The following is a 16,145-nucleotide window of genomic DNA, read 5'->3' as shown; positions in this document are numbered from 1 at the left end:
TAAAGAAGGATTTGAGAATGCATCCTTGTGGGGCATCAGTGTTGATGATTATCCTAGAGGATGATTTGTCACTTATCCGCACTGATTGTGGTCTGTTGGTCAGGTGGTCGATGATCCAATGGCAGAGGTGAGTGCTGACTCTAAGTTCCATGCGTTTGGAGATGAGCTTGGATGGCATAATGGTATTGAGAGCAGAGCTGTGGTCTATGGTCCAGGTATCTCTCTTATCCAGCTGTTCCAGGGATGAGTGTAGGGCCAGGGAGATGATATCAGCTGTGGACTGGAATTTAGAAGGATGGGAGGAGATCTTATGGAAACGTATAAGATTATTAAGGGGTTGGACACGTTAGAGGCAGGAAACATGTTCCCAATGTTGGGGGAGTCCAGACCAAGGGGCCACAGTTTAAGAATAAGGGGTAGGCCATTTAGAACTGAGATGAGGAAAAACTTTTTCAGTCAGAGAGTCGTGAATCTGTGGAATTCTCTGCCTCAGAAGGCAGTGGAGGCCAATTCTCTGAATGCATTCAAGAGAGAGCTGGATAGAGCTCTTAAGGATAGCGGAGTCAGGGGGTATGGGGAGAAGGCAGGAACGGGGTACTGATTGAGAATGATCAGCCATGATCACATTGAATGGCTCGAAGGGCCGAATGGCCTCCTCCTGCACCTATTGTCTATTGGATCTGTGGTTCAGTAGGTCAAGCTTGCTTGGTGGACTGGATTTAATGCGTTCCACGGTCAGCCTCGCAATTCACTTCACGATGGTGGATGTCAAGGCCACTGGACGGTGGTCGTTAAGGCATGAGATCTAGCTTTTCTTTGACACCAGGATGCTAGTGGACTACCTGAAGCAGTTGATTACATCAGAATGGAGTAGGGAGAGATTAAGAATGTCTGTGAACACTCCCGCGGGCTGGGCCACGCAATTACTGAGGATGCAGCCAAGGGCTCTGTCTGGACCTGGTGCTTCTTGTGGTTTCACCCTCAGGAAGGTGAATCTAACTCTGCAATATTGACCCTGGCAAAAAGCACACTGGAGTCTGATGGGACGGGCGTCATCGCCACGGTGAGCTTCTGGTCAAAGTGAGCGTGGAATGCATCGTCCATCAGGTAGCACTGCACTGTCACCAGTGATGTTGCCTGACTTCACTTTACAGCCAGTTATAATGTTCAGACCTTGCTACAGTCTGCGGGTGTCTGAATGACTATACTGGGACTCAAGTTCGTCCTGGTATTGTCGTTTGGCATTCTTGATACATTGGGTATGCAAGCAAAGAATTTCACTGTGCATAGTCACATGTGACAATAAAGTATTCCATTCCATTGATGGCTTTGCAAAGGTCACTGTGAGCTTTCGTGTACTGCATGGGATCGTTTGACATATACAGTGGACCTGGCCTTAACCTATGAATATAACTCACGGTTTATCCATGGTTTGCGGATGGGGAACACTCGGTAATGATATGTGTGGGAAAGAACTGCAGATGCTGGCTTATACCGAAGATAGACACAAAATACTGGAGCAACTCAGCGGGTCAGGCAGCATCTCTGGAGAAAAGGAATAGGTGATGTTTCGGGTCGGAACCTTTCTTCAGACTGAAAGATAGAGGTGGGGAGGGAGCTACGATATGCTATGATATGTTTCATCATATGCTTAGTTATATTTTGAAATTTACAGAGCTCTAAACTGAAGTGACAATACCTTAAAGCCAAACTGGAGCATTTACTTTGACAATCTGCCGCTGTACATACTTTGATCAGATTTGCAAATTAATGTTTTGCTGTTATTAAATCTAGTTTTCCTCATCACAATGTCTTTAATCTATCAGATCAAAAACTCCTTCTTTGCATCTTATCACAGTTCCAATTTGTGACTTAGTTGGAAAATACAGCTTGTATCTTAAGGGGTGGTAGTCTGCAGTTCTATGGTCATCAAATGTATCTTCAGTGTAAACTAGCATCAGCAATTCCTCCTTACACATTTTGTCTGCTCCACTACAAAATCTTCTCAAGGTATGCGTATTTTGAAGAAGTTCTCCTCCTCTCTCCAATGAGAGTTCTGCAACACTCTCTTTCGCTGTTCCCCTCTGTGATTCCTCCAGCACTCCCACTCTAAGCTTCATTGTCACCCTCCCCGAGCTAACAATGATCTATTCAACATTTTCCTTGAATTACGTCCCCTTTGATGTCTCATTTTCACACCTTGCCCATCTGTATCTCTATGTCTTCCTCTCCCCTAATTCTCAGTCTGAAGAAGGGTTTCGACCAGAACCAACCCGCGTTTATTCTCTCCAGAGAGGCTGCCTGTCCCACTGTTACTACAGCATTTTGTGTCTGTCTTCGGTGTAAACCAGCATCTGCAGTTCCTTCCTACACAGCAGAGGGAGCTTTGCTTAGAAGAAGTGGAAATCATGTTTGGCATCTGTGGTGAGCATTAGGGAGAGGTGAAAGTCAGGAGTGGTAAAATCTGCAGTCCCTGATCCTACTAAATGGCAAAAGAAAATGCGAGACGTTTCACCATAAATGGGTTTATCTAATTCAAGATCAACGCAGTAAACAACAGGGCTCACAATTTCTTACACAACCAGGTGCAGCTCCTTGCACTAATGAAAGTAACCCAGCATTTGATAAGTGGAAGATATTTATAACATTTGTTTAAAGTTTATTTCAGTTATGGCATCGGTTTGGTATGCCAGTGCTTATGAAGTGTATACAGCTGCATTTTAAAGATGAAATCAATGAAGCAATTTCCAATCTAAAGAAAAATATTTAGCATTAATGTGGAATACTCAGATGGTAATCAAATATGTGCTTCAAAAAATATTAATGATTTGTTTGAATACAATTAGTAACCTCAAATAGGAATGTACAAAGGAGATGTCTGATGATCAGACAACTGCATACAGACGAGTTGCAATTCCTTATCGCGTTATCCTACTCGATTAGAACTCTGGGAATATAATGGTAAATATAGATTTGGTTTTTATGTTCAAGTACAGTGGCTAAGTGTATGAGATTGATTCCTGGGATGGCAGGACTTTCATATGAAGAAAGACTGGATAGACTCGGCTTGTACTCGCTGGAATTTAGAAGATTGGGGGGGATCTTTTAGAAACTTACAAAATTCTTAAGGGGTTGGACAGGCTGGATGCGGGAAGATTGTTCCCGATGTTGGGGAAGTCCAGAACAAGGGGTCACAGTTTAAGGATAAGGGGGAAGTCTTTTAGGACCGAGATGAGAAAGTTTTTTTTCACACAGAGAGTGGTGAATCTGTGGAATTCTCTGCCACAGAGGGTAGTTGAGGCCAGTTCATTGGCTATATTTAAGAGGGAGTTAGATGTGGCCCTTGTGGCTAAAAGGATCAGGGGGTATGGAGAGAAGGCAGGAACGGGATACTGAGTTGGATGATCAGCCATGATCATATTGAATGGTGGTGCAGGCTCGAAGGGCCGAATGGTCTACTCCTGCACCTATTTTCTATGTTTCTATGAGATAAGCAGAAAAAAAAACTATTGCCTGAACATCACATTTCCTATGCTGAAAATTTGTGTTCCAGAACTAACCAGCGATCAAGTCAAGTTATACATGTCCAGCTACAATACTAGAAACTACCAATAATTAATTGTCCCAGCATAACTTATTCATAAAAGATAGAACGATTTACTCCATTACCATGTTACTTTCAAACTTTCTCTGCCACGTAGAAAGGCACAATAAATAAGAACGCTCTAACTTCTGAGTTCTCCACTGAATCTTCGTCTTCCTGAGGGTGAACCCACAGACAGCATCCTGAGTTGGAAACATATGACAATTTCTTTATTGTCACGAGATCAAACCCCTAGACATGCTCACTCAATGTCATTGTCTGAATACCTGCACCACAATATAGAAAAGCAAGAAATCAAAGCCTGTGGAGTGAAATAATTCTAATCTCCATCCCTCATGGACACTATCTTTGTTCTTGCCACTGGTTCCTTCTCTGGAACTTAAACATTTATTCGATTTGCAACTCTGTCAGTTCTTGTAACTGAAGAGTTAAGAGTTCAAACTGAAAAGTTGACTGTTCTAAATGGTGTTAACTTTCCTAAATGTTGCCCGACCAGCTGAATATTTCCAGCAGTCTCTGCTTTAATTTTGGAGTTGACAAAGTTTAGAGATACAGCGCGGAAACAGGCCCTTCGGCCCACCGAGTCCGCACAGGCCCTTCGGCCCACCGAGTCCGCACAGGCCCTTCGGCCCACCGAGTCCGCACAGGCCCTTCGGCCCACCGAGTCCGCACCCACCAGCGATCCCTGCACACAAACACTATCCTATACGCTAAGGACAATTTACAATTTTACCAAGCCAATGAACCTACAAACCTGTACATCTTTGGAGGAAGCCGGAGCACCCGGAGAAAACCCTCGCATTCACGGGGAGAATGTACAAACTGCCGTGATTAAACATAGTTGTCCTACATTCCTTCTACTTTCAGATGGGAAGCAGCTCCTCACCATAGAACTCCAAAGATGGCAATATCTTAATACTCCACGAGTGCTAATGGAAAGCAGGACTGTAGCAATATCGTTCCCCTCCATTTTGGATGGGGCCGTCGGTAAGCTATTTCAGGAGCGTCTCTGGGTTTTTGCAGAAACATCTCTGGATTTCAGCATATTTTCTATTCATCACAGAGTGTTGTCAGCATGTCGTAGACACTTTCACATTCAACTAAACGAAGCACTGTAACAAGTAGATTTGAGTTTGAATCTGTTACATGAGGAGTCACAGACCAACATAAATCACAGGGCTCGTACTAAATTGAGCCGATGAAGTGTAGTATAAATATTTAAGATTTGCTACTTTTTCCCAGCGATGGTGCCAGGATCTGAGATAATGTTGGCTGTACCGACGTTTCCATCGGCAAGAATTCACTTTGATATTGTTTGTTTTATCCCTGATGTTATTGTGTCGTTTTACTAGATTCTAAGCAACTTTGACTGCTGTTTCACCATCCATCTACAATGACATGATCCTATGTAATTTATTACTGACACATTCAGAGGCATGGTCACTCAGTTTGAATGGCAGAAGAACTCACAAATGGCTGCTCTCAGCTTCTGTGGTTTTCTCTCCTGTTCCCACCTCAGTATTGTCATTTAGTTTTGTTTAGTTTAATTTAGAGATACAGCGTGGAAACAGGCCTTTCGGCCCATCAGGTCCGCACCCACCAGCGATCCCCGTTTATTAACACTATCCTACACCCCTAGGGACAATTTTTACTTTTACCGAGCCAATTAAGCTACATACCTGCACACTTTGGAGTGTGGAGGAAACCGAAGATCTCGGAGAAAAACCATGCAGGTCACGGGGAGAACGTACAAACTCTGGACAGACAGCACCCGTAGTCGGGATTGAACCCGGGTATCCGGCGCTGCATTCACTGTGAGGCAGCAACTCTACCGCTGCGCCACCGTGCCGCTCCAAATTTATTGTTTGGGCAAATCCTTTTCTCCTCAGCGCAGTGGTAGAGTTGCTGCCTTACAGCGAATGCAACGCCGGAGATTCAGGTTCGATCCTGACTACGGGCACCGTCTGTACGGAGTTTGTACGGTCCCCCCGTGACCTGCGTGGGTTTTCTCTGAGATCTTTGGTTTCCACCCAAACTCCAAAGACGTACAGGTATGTAGGTTAATTAGCTGGGCAAATGTAAAAATTGTCCCCAGTGGGTGTAGGATAGTGTTAGTGTGCGGGGATCGCTGGGCGGCGCGGACCCGGTGGGCCGAAGGGCCTGTTTCTGCGCTGTATCCCTAAATCTAAATCTAAAAAAATCTAAAAGATCCTTAGCAGCTCTGTCTATGGAGAAGAGCTCCTTGTTTTCATCAGTGGAGGACACCAACAACTTCGCTTGGCCAGGTAACGGGCCTTTATGGTTAACTACACATGGTGTTCAGTGAACAATCTTGTCCTGAACTCCTCCAAAACAAAGGAACTCATAATAGACTTCAGGAAAACCAGTGCAGAATACGACCCACTCTACATCAATGGGGTCTGTGTGGAAAGGGTACCCGCTTTCAGGTTCCTGGGTACGCACATCGCAGAGGATCTTACCTGGTCTACCAACACCATCACCACAGTGAAGAAGGCACAGCAGAGACTCCACTTCCTGAGGATCCTCAGGAAGACCAACCTGCAGGAGAAGCTCATGATGTCCTTCTATCGCTGCTCCATCGAGAGTGTGCTGGCATACTGTATAACCACATGGTATGCCAGCTGCTCAGAAAAGGACAGGAAGGCCCTTCAGAGGGTCATCACGACGGCCCAGAAGATCATCGGCTGCTCACTGCCCTCCCTGGAGCACCTGTTCAGCCTATGCTGCCTCAGTAGAGCAGGCAAAATAATAAAACATCCATCCCACCCCGTCCACCGTCTGTTTGTTCATCTGCCCTCTGGTCGACGTTTCAGGTCGATCAAATCCCGAACAAACAGACTTAAGAACAGTTTTAACCCCAGGGCCATACGAGAACTGAACACTACCTTCTGCACTAGACAACACCTTTAAAACTTTTGTACTTAATATAATTGTATTTATTTGTTTTTGCATTTATTGCATATATGTTTTTACGCACCGTCAGGATTGGCTATTTTTTAATTTCGTTGTACTCGTTGCAATGACAATAAATGAATATTATTATTATTATTATATTATAAAAGCAACTTGGACTTTGTAAATGCTGCCACAACCTGGCAAGTCTTGTATATTGTCTCAGTAGACAATTTCTATACACTTTGTACTTAATCTAAGATTGTGATTATATACTGTATAGTAATACTTTACTGAACTGTATGCGAAAAATAATAATTTCACTGTAACTCGTACATGTGACATGTGTACATTCAAGCATTATTCACTACTTTAAGAAGGATGTATAGGGGGTGCGGAAAATATTTTCCATATATACCCATGGACTAGACATTTCAACCAAGAGGTTAAACTGCAGAAATTGAACATTGATCGAAAGATTCGGCACAAAAACAGGCCCTTCACCCCATCGAGTCCACGCCAACCATCGATCGCCCATTCACATTAGTTCCCTGTCATTATCCCACTTCTTCATCCACTCCCTACATGCCAGGGGCAATCTACAGAGGCTGATTAACCTACAAACACACACGTCTTTGGGATGTGGGAGGAAATCAGAGCACCCGGAGGAAACTCATGCGGTCACACAAAATCCCAGCAGCCGAGGACAGGATCGAACCTTGGTCTTGGATGCTGTGAGGCAGCAACTCCACCAGCTGCACCATTGCGCTGCTTGAATTGCTCTCCTTGACTTATAGACAGTTGAATGGAGTTTTTATATAGGACACTCTAAAGTTCTACGAGATCTGTGAGTCCTTCAGTTCTGGCCATTTGTGCACTACAGATTTTTATTACTCTGCCGGCAGTGTGTAAATCTCCCCACCCTTTAAAGCTGCCACTTAAAACCGACCTATGACCAAGATTTTAGTCACCTACCCTAATATCCTTGTGGTTTGGTGTCAAGTTGCCTCTGATGATATCTTGTGAAGGGCCTCTGGACCTTTCCTTATGCTAAAGCAGTGGGAAAAAATGGCACTAATCGTCCTCTTCCAAACCCAGCTGAACCGTTCCCTTCCAACCATCATCGTTCATATTGTGCCTCAATGAGAAGATTTACAATATGAATAGAGATGGTTGGAGGAGAATTGCAAAATTAGCATCAAATTCAAACTGTATCAGACTCCTCAATTGAAGCTGCATTCTGACACAGTATGAATTTGATGCTAATTTCACGACACCGTTAATTCAACCTGTAAATTATACAGTAATAAAAATGCATTCATTCAACACACCATTGTCAGTGCGTGCATGAAACATCATCTGACCAAGCCTGCTTGCTGCAGCCATGTCTTTAAAAAAGTAAATACTACGTTAGATTGAAACATCACAATTAATATTTTCTAAAGTTTCAGCGAGAGATCCTTTGGGACTTTGGAGAACAAAAGGGGAACTCTCATAGGAATCCTGCTAATAAATCAATGTGACAAAGTGACAACTCCTACAGGTACTGTAAGGGGAATTAGTCATGAGGCAGAAAGAGAAACATAGCTTATTAAGGAAATAATGGAGCTGGAAGCACTTTGGACCAATGTACTGTGGTCTACAAACTCAACCTGACGAGAGTCCCAGGTTTTAGTTGCCTTCGACCTCAATAACTTCAATGATATCATCCAGGATATGATTACACATTGGTGACTCACCTACCAGACAATAACAAAAATGATTTACTTAGATAAACTCCTTTCAACATCTCTTCCACAAATTGAGGTTGAGACATGACCAATTAAGTCACAAAGATCTGACTCATTTGCTTGCAATAAGTAACAATAAGATATGAATCCACTGCCTCATGGAAGCTTCTGAACTTCAGAATCAGAATTACCTTTATTGTCATCCAAACAAAACAAGTCTTTTGGACGAGATTTCGTCACCCACAGTCCAACAATAAGAGCAATAAAATAAACAATTACACACACAACCACAAACCAACACAAAACAAAAAAAGAAACATCCATCACAGTGAGTCTCCTCCAGTCACCTCCTCACTGTGATGGAAGGCCAGAATGTATTTTCTCTTCCCCTGCCGTCTTCTCCCGCGGTCAGGCTGTTGTAGTAATACCATAAACTTCAAGTAATACCATACACTTCATGTAGATGTCTGCAATCAAATCGGGTCTGACATTTATGGAAAAATTCAAACTTCATATTGCTATTGCCAGCTACCATTATCAAAGACTTGTCCCACCCTGACCATTCCTTCTTCTCCTTGCTTCCTTCCAGCAGAGGGTATAGAAGCTTGAAAGCGCGCACCATCAGACTCAGGAACTGCTTCTTCCCCCGTTATCAGGCTTCTGTATGGCCCTTCCATAAGCTAGGATACTGTCCGACTCACCTCTATCCCAATGTGGACATCGGACATTGCATATGAAACCGAAGCGTTACAATGCTGAGGACTATATTCCGCACTCTGCATCTTTCCCTTTTCTTTATCAATTGTACAGTTTGACTTGATTGCATTTATGTACAGTACATGTGGTTTGTTTGGATATCATGCAAAACAAAGTTTTTCACTGTACCTCAGTACACATGACAATAATAAACCCAAACCTATTGTTATTGGTTTATTATTGTCACATGCTCTGAGATACAGTGACAAGGGTTTGTTTCATGTTCTCCAGTCAAATCAGATCATACCATTCATGAAACCAATCAGTTTCAGTTTAGGTTTCAGTTTAGTTTATTGTTACGTGTGTGAAAAGTGAAAAGCTTTTTTTGCATGCTATCCAGTCAGCAGAAAGACAATACATGATTACAATCGAGTCATTACAGTGCATAGTTACACGATAAGGGAATACCATAGAAACATAGACATTGAAAAAAGGTGCAGGAGTAGGCCATTCGGCTCTTCGAGCCAGCATCCCCATTCAATATGATCATGGCTGATCATCCAAAATCAGTTCCCCGTTCCTGCTTTTTCCCCCATATCCCTTGATTCCGTTAGCCCTAAGAGCTAAATCTAACTCTCTCTTGAAAAGATCCAGTGAATTGGCCTCCACTGCCCTCTGTGGCAGAGAATTCCACAGATTCACAACTCTCTGGGTGAAAAAGTTTTTCCTCATCTCAGTCCTAAATGGCCTACCCCTTATTCTTACACTGTGACACCTGGTTCAGGTCTTCCCCAACATCGGGAACATTTTTCCTGCATCTAGCCTGCCCAAACCCTTAAGAATTTTATATGTTTCTATAAGATCCCCTCTCATCCTTCTAAATTCCAGTGAATATATGCCCAGCCGATCCATTCTTTCATCATATGTCAGTCCCGCCATCCTGGGAATTAACCTTGTGAACCTACGCTGCACTCCCTCAATAGCAAGTCTGTCCTTCCTCAAATTAGGAGACCAAAATAATGTTTTGTGCCAGGTTAATCAAGCCAAACACACGTGCAAGAAATAGGGTGAAGAGAAAAATACTAGGATGCAGAATATAATTTCTCAGCTTTGTAGCACAATGGTCCTAGAAAAACAGTCCAATGTCTGCAATGGGACAGTTTAGAAAATCAGGATGGCATTCCGGCTTATGGAAGGAGTCAAGTCAAGTCAAGTTTATTTGTCACATACACATACAAGATGTGCAGTGAAATGAAATGTCACCCACAGTCCAGCAATAGAGCAATAAAAATAAACAATTTCACACACAAACACAACCAACACAAAAACAAAAAAAAAGAAACATCCATCACAGTGAGTCTCCTCCAGTCACCTCCTCACTGTGATGGAAGGCCAGAATGTCTTTTCTCTTCCCCTGCCGTCTTCTCTCGTGGTCAGGCTGTTGTAGTTGCCACGTTCCAGGCCGCGCCGAATGGTGAAAGGTCCGCAGCGGGCCGACCCAAGCCCCGCGATTCGGGGCGGGCGAAGACGCCGCCGCTGCACGTCGGGGCGGTCGAGGCTCCCGACATTGAAGCCCCCGCCGGGCAGAGAAAAATCCCGCGGCCTTTTCCAGGCTGCGCCGAATGGTGAAAGGTCCGCGGCGGGCCGACCCAAGCCCGGAATCGGGGCGGGCGAATAAAAGCTTTACATTCATGGTGACCTTGATATTCTATGGCCAGTGATATTCTATGTCACAAATGACAGTGAAAACATAATTTTCAAACTAGAGTTGCCTGATTATATAGGGTTCAGTAAATAATAAGCAGTTTAATAACAAATACAGTTGAAATAAAACATTATTATTCTTTTGTGAGATTCTCACAGCCTTCTGGTGTTAAGCCATACTATACATATAAATATTTTCATTCAATTTATCACCCATCTGTTAAAACCACTGTGATGTGGGTTATGTAACGTTTAGTAGCCACATTTAACATTATGATCAGAAGTACAACTAGTGTGCCAAGTTGAATCGAAAATGTGCTTAGAATAATATTATTCTCCTACAAATGTTGAGTGACAGAAAATAAACTATGCAGATGTGCAGGAAGAAAGTAATAATGTAGAGGTCCTGGGGTTTCTCACAGATTTACAATTTTAAACATCAATCCAATTCTCTACTGATCTCAGGCAGAATCAGGGGTATGAACCTAATTAATCCATTAGGTATCTCATTGTAGCAGAACACAAGTTGCAGAAACCGTATAAGGACCCTAGATCCTGGGAGGAAAATGCAGCAAGATTAATGGTGAAGATCCTTTTAGTCAAAGCCTACAGTAACTTAATATCAAGTCTTAAATTTCATTAACGGAGACATGGGGCAAGTGGCGAGGAGGAATTCTTTAATCAGAGGGTAGTTAATCTGTGGAACTCATTGCCACAGAGGGTAGTGGAGGCCAAGTCAGTGGGTATTTTTAAGGCAGAGATAGACTAGTCCTTGATTAGAACGGGTGTTGAGGGTTATGGGGAGAAGGCAGGAAAATACGATTAGTTGGCGGAGGTCAGCTATGATTGAATGGCAGAGTAGACTCAATGGGCCGAATGGCTAATTCCACTCCTATAACTTGTGAACTTGTGAAGATTGCAACATATGAAATCCAAAAAGACAGTGGTTGGCAAATTGACTTTTCCTGGTGTTATTTCCCCCCAACTCTTCCTGTATTTAATTTGTTATGAGACCAGAGGACATCTGCTGGGGGTGGTAGAGGGGGATTCTGACAGACTTTAAAAAAAATTTTTTGTCAATTATTAAAATTTTAGATGAAAAGAATTAGACTTGATTTCAGATAATGCTCATTGCTCCATGAAGAAAATAACTGAAACTACAATTGTGGGAAGCAACTGAGAGATCATAAAAGCAGGACTTTGTAATTTTGACCTATAAACAAAAAAACACACTAATTCGCCACAAACGGCATTATTATTTTTAATTGCAAACCTCGGGAAGATGATCAAGGGAAATGCTTATTTTTTATAAATTCACAAACAATGGGAATTCATGAAGTGTGAACAAAGCTTCGAGGCTGTTGGGAGCACCGTCAGATTAAGAAAGCAGATCAAAAGATTCATGTAAAAATACCCAGAGAAATTAAGTGAAATACAAAAATGTTCCCAAAGTTAGTTACACATGGAAAAAAAAAACATCAAAGGAGATAGGAGTCAAAATATATAATGCCTTTGTCAGAAATTTTCAACTGAAATTAAATTGGAAAGATCTGAGTGTGCAGATATCAACAACATGTACAATGACATAATTCAATGGTATAACTGTTCAGCAAGCACAGAAAACACTGAAGGTTTCCAGTATATCAGGCTGCATAAGTGGGTAGAGAAAGCAAGTTGACAATTTGGATCAAGGACCCCTTCATTCAGAATTGGAAAATTGGGAAGAATGTTTTAAGTTGCAAATGCCAAAAAGGTTGGAGAGGTTCCTGTGTGCAGTCCACTCCATTCCCCTTGTTCCTCCTCCTCTGGAATAAGGGGGTTGGAGTGGACTACTCCCAGGTCTCTCTCTCTTACATCTCCATCCTGCGCTAAGATGACTATGGAGCCCTTGCATTTCTTTGAAGAACTGAGGCACATCCTGTCCCCTTCCAGCACTATTTTTTCACTTGGCTGAACTGGGTCTAATGATGAACATTTCCTTCAGCTCCACTCACTTTCTTCAAATCAGAGGTCCAGCTATGGGAGCCCTTGCTGTGCCTGCCTCTTTAGGCTTTAGAAAAACAGCAGGGAAACAGGACTTTCCATACCTGGGCCTTTCTTTTTTTCTTAACAATGGGTATTCCTCTACCATGAATGACTGGGCTCTCTACTGTATTTCCTCTATTTTTCGACGTGTCTGTTTTTATTCCCTTTCCTTCCAGTCAGAAGAGCTACCCTTGTCTTCACCTTGCACCCCACTCTCTTCGACATTCATCCTCCACAGTTCCCACCAGGTCTTTTGGCTTTGCACCATCAGATGCATCTTGCCCACCACTTCCTTTCAGCATTCCAAATGGACACCACCCATCTCCAAAACCTGATTCACACTTCTATCATCACCAACTACTCCCCATTTCACAGTGTTCTCCCCATGTTAGAACAGGAGATGCAACATCCATCTTTTCACCTCACCCCCTCCCCGTTGTTCAGGAATACAAATAGTCCTTCCAATAGAAGCATCAATCCATTGGCACATTTGCACTTTGTTTAGTTTAGTGTGTTGCATTCAGTGTTCACAATATGGTCTTCCCAACACTGTAGTGACCTGAGCAATGAATGGGAAGCCCTGGGCTTACAGTTGTCTGTCACGTTAATTCTCCATCTCACTCTGACCTGTCTTCTACCTCCTACACTGGAATTTAGAAGGATGAGAGGGGATCTTATTGAAACATATAAGATTATTAAGGGGTTGGACACGTTAGAGGCAGGAAACATGTTCCCAATGTTGGGGGAGTCCAGAACCAGGGGCCACAGTTTAAGAATAAGGGGTAGGCCATTTAGAACAGAGATGAGGAAAAACTTTTTTAGTCAGAGTTGTGAATCTGTGGAATTCTCTGCCTCAGAGGGCAGTGGAGGCCAATTCTCTGAATACATTCAAGAGAGAGCTAGATAGAGCTCTTAAGGATAGTGGAGTCAGGGGGTATGGGGAGAAAGCAGGAACGGGGTACTGATTGAGAATGATCAGCCATGATCACATTGAATGGCGGTGCTGGCTCGAAGGGACGAATGGCCTACTCCTGCACCTATAGTCTATTGTCTTCTGCCTCCTAACATGCTTCAGTGTAAACTCAAGAAACAGCCCCTTGTCTTTTGATTAGGTACGATCATATAGAAAATAGGTGCAGGAGTAGGCCATTCGGCCCTTCGAGGCTGATCATCCAACTCAGTATCCTGTACCTGCCTTCTCTCCATACCCCCTGATCCCTTTAGCCACAAGGGCCACATCTAACTCCCTCTTAAATATAGCCAATGAACTGGCCTCAACTACCCTCTGTGGCAGAGAATTCCACAGATTCACCACTCTCTGTGCGAAAAAAAACTTTCTCATCTCGGTCCTAAAAGACTCGGTCCTAAAAGACATCTTGTAGCTTAGTTTCAAGTCCAGCAATGTTTTCATCCTGATGTGGCCGGACCTTAGTTTCAATTAGTCTATATTCACTTTAATACAACGAGCAGTTCTGGTCTGCACTCTCTCACAGATGTTCCCCATCTTCTCTCCACTCCTCATCTGCAACGAACAACAGGTTCGTTCACTCACTTCTCCAGTTTGGATGAAGGGTCCTGGATCCCAAACGTCATCTGCTTTGTTCCCACGGACACTCCCTGAAGCTCCGGGTGCCTGCAGCATTCTGCTCCTGTTTTATATTTCCAGCATCTGCAGTGCTTTGTGCAATTCAAATGTTCCTTTCAGTAAGAGCTTGAGGTGGAATATAGAAAAACATCCAACATTCCCTTGGGAATTTTAATAAAATTCACATTTCCAAATGAATTCATGAACAGTACCATGACGTATTGTTGAAAGAGCAAAGCAAGGAAATCAATGCATTGTATTTAGTTCTGTTTAGAAAATCTTTTGGTGACAGTGTCACATTCCTTCTTGCAGGGATATTCCCTCCACTTACAGTACAAAACCCTACATTAGATTCAAGTACACATTGGACAGTGTCGAGGTCAGTAGAGGGGCAGGCTTTTCTTTGCATCTTCTTCCCTATTTTTTTTCTCAGTCATTATTGCAAAAGTAAACAGCCGGGCATGTTTTTAATTTCCTGCAGATGGAACCCCCCCGGCCACAGTTGGCTGCTGCCTTTGCCTACGTTTCAATCGCAGCTGGTGGTCTGGTCAGATGTGAAATTAAAACCGGACCTAACCTCCATCTAACCCTACCACAGCCAATTTGAATGGAGCACCTTACATTTTCGTTTAATACCTAACACAAACAGTTGCTTGCAGCAATCGCAAGCATGCTATTGATATATTTTAGGATGAAAATTGAACAAGGACAATTTCCCAAGGACTTAAACCAAGCAAATGATCTTGGATTATTGTTTGGAAAAACCAAGAGTAAAAACTGAAAAATCGAATGAAACCTAACATATCATATCATATCATATATATACAGCCGGAAACAGGCCTTTTCGGCCCACCAAGTCCGTGCCGCCCAGCGATCCCCGTACATTAACACTATCCTACACCCACTAGGGACAATTTTTACATTTACCCAGCCAATTAACCTACATACCTGTACGTCTTTGGAGTGTTGTTGGATCCAAAATCAAGACTGAGGCACCAGAGGTGACCTTTCAGACTGAAGTTCTGATGAAGGGACTCCTGACTTGAAACATTAAATTTGCTTTTCTTTCCTTCAATATTGCGCGCCCCGCTGAGTGTTTCCAACACTTGTTTTAATTTGGATAAAATACAGAGTGGGTTTGACATGACGTGGCTGGGCCAACCCAAATCCTTAAACAGAATAGTCAAGTGTGCTTAATTATCATATGTGCAGACACCAGAATAATCAAATTCCTACTTGCGGCAGCATAACAGGCTTGTAAACACAATACTCATGGATAACATATTATAAACAAGTCAATTAATTAATAACCTCAATACCACTGCAAAAATTTCCAAGGTCCTTAGTTCAACCAAGACAGTCCATAGTTCATAATTTAGTTAGACTAAAGAACGATCTCGACCTAAAACGTCATCCATTCCTTCTCTCCAGAGATGCTGCCTGTCCCGCTGAGTTACTCCAGCATTTTGTGGCTATCTTCGATTTAAACCAGCATCTGCAGTTCTTTCCTATACATAATTTAGTTAATGTTGTGTAGCCTGATGGGTGTTTGGAAGAAGCCATTCTTGAACAGGGTTTTCAGACACATATACCTTCTTCCCAATGGTAGGAGCGAAACGAGAACTTGGTCAGGATGGGTGCCAAGGCACTGATGGTGGGTCCTTGATGATGCTGGTTGCCATTGATGGTTGGGTTGCTAAGTTCCATCAGTGTTCTTTTGAAGTTCAAGCAGATGTGAAATTAACCTCATGTAGGTGATACAACAACCAATATTACTGGATAACTGGAGTTTAAAGGGAATGTTAGTTTAAACATTCTTGAACGTAACTGGTCTTCGCTTCACCAAAACTAAACTCTAATCTGTGCCCTTTTATATTTATACTTCCTT

Source organism: Rhinoraja longicauda, chromosome 24 (genome assembly GCF_053455715.1).
Source record: "Rhinoraja longicauda isolate Sanriku21f chromosome 24, sRhiLon1.1, whole genome shotgun sequence".
In the NCBI taxonomy this organism is placed as follows: domain Eukaryota; kingdom Metazoa; phylum Chordata; class Chondrichthyes; order Rajiformes; family Arhynchobatidae; genus Rhinoraja; species Rhinoraja longicauda.
This window is presented reverse-complemented; position numbering follows the sequence as displayed.